The sequence below is a fragment of the Grammomys surdaster genome, unplaced genomic scaffold (assembly GCF_004785775.1).
Source record: "Grammomys surdaster isolate TR1022 unplaced genomic scaffold, NIH_TR_1.0 138852, whole genome shotgun sequence".
Taxonomy (NCBI): domain Eukaryota; kingdom Metazoa; phylum Chordata; class Mammalia; order Rodentia; family Muridae; genus Grammomys; species Grammomys surdaster.
In genome coordinates this window covers 5,627-7,310 of record NW_021622513.1, presented here as the reverse complement: position 1 = coordinate 7,310, position 1,684 = coordinate 5,627, and the positions used below count along the sequence as shown (strand labels likewise).

General features: G+C 40.4%; 1 long non-coding RNA gene across 1 annotated transcript; it reads left to right on the top strand.

Annotated features, from left to right (window-relative positions):
• Positions 1-320: 320 nt before the first annotated feature.
• LOC114615740 lies at positions 321-1,268 on the top strand. The gene is made up of 2 exons (XR_003710510.1): positions 321-539; positions 1,182-1,268. It is a non-coding gene; the product is annotated as an uncharacterized LOC114615740 (long non-coding RNA).
• The last annotated feature ends 416 nt before the right edge of the window (positions 1,269-1,684 follow it).

The following is a 1,684-nucleotide window of genomic DNA, read 5'->3' as shown; positions in this document are numbered from 1 at the left end:
AAAAACCTTACAAGTGCACAGTTCCAATTCCAACACTCAGAAGGACAAGGCAGAAAGAGAACAAGTTCAAAGCCGCCCTGGGCTAGTAGTGAGTTTAAATTTAGCCTGAGTTGCATAGTAAGATTCTTAAAATAATTGCAAGAAAGTAAAACAGGAAGAATATGAACCTTTAGTGGCATACATGGTACTATAAACCCGGTCAAAAGCTTAGGGCTGGGAAAGCTACCCACTACTGGCCTTTTGCTAACTGGGCATGTGTCCATCCCAATACCTTCTAAATAACTCTGCGTATGTTCATTGAACATTAATGCTGTCAGTCTTGATCAGAGAACTTCTTTTTACAGTGGTCAGCAGTGACTGCAGACACTAGTCAAAGTGCTGAGAATAAGTGATTGCTGAGTGATCAGCCATAAATGGGACATCTTATATCAGGAAACACAGGAGCAGACAGTGGGAAGAATGAGGAGATGGAGGGAAGATGAAGGATGCTCACCCCCAGACACATCATGGCTGTTGCACTCTCTGATGACCTTCAAAAGGTAGAGTCTGCCATCATCCTCATAGAAGGCGACAGCTTATGGACCCACCCCTCCCCGAGATTTTTTTTTTAACTTTGAGACAGGGTTTCTCTGTGTAGCCCTGGCTGTCCTAGAACTCAATCTGTAGACCAGGCTGGCTTTGAACTCAGAGATCCACCTGCCTCTGCCTTCTGGGTTTAGGATTAAAGGTGTGCGCCACTATGTCAGGTTCCTGAGGATTTATATATATTTAACAGTTAAATATAAATATAAAAGTTAAATATAAACAGTTAAAGGGAAGAGAGATATGTTCTCCAGTGATAAAGCCATTTATAAGTTGCTCATGCTCCAGTAAACAATTCTAATACAACTTACTGGATCACACCAACTGGGAAGATGAAGGGGATTAGCAGAAGTGGAAAGGTTACAAGAGTAATGTTGTGTGTGTGTGTGTGAATATGATCAGATGCATCATATATACATATGAAAATATCATAACAAAATCCATTATAATATATAATATGTGTTAATTAAATTTGGGTAGTGATTCAAGCAAAGAAGCTATATTTTTACATTTATGAAATGTGCAAATACCAATTTGGTATTGGGTGTCATTTATTTTATGTGCTAATGACATTACAATTAGAATTTTTACTTTTACAGACACACACTGAAATCTCTAAGTTTGGAATGATATACTGTCTGGGATTCTCTCCAAAATAAAGGAAATGGATGAAAAGATACTTGGAATAAGACTGGCCAGAAATTGGTATTCCTTCTGGGTGCATGGTAAATGATTCTTTATGCGATTCTGCCTACTTTTGTCTGTGCTGTAAATTCTTCACACACACAAAAGTTTTCTAACAATGTTGTGGAATTCTAAGCATCTGATGGAAGTCTCTATATTAGTCTAAAACGGTAGACCAGAAGGAAGGGAATTAAGATGAGGGCTGTCTGAACAGCCCTGTCTGTGGGAGAGAGAGTGCCAGGGAATGCAGGGGACAAATAAAGGGTTGCTGAGCAGCTGCAAGGGCCAACTTGAAAGTGGACAGCACAGATTTCTATTTGTCTTCCTGGTTCTCCCTCTAGCAGTGACCTGGGACTTTAGGAGCAGAAAGAGAGAGAGAGGGCAGTGGATGACGGAGTCCCAGAGGCAGTACCACTGA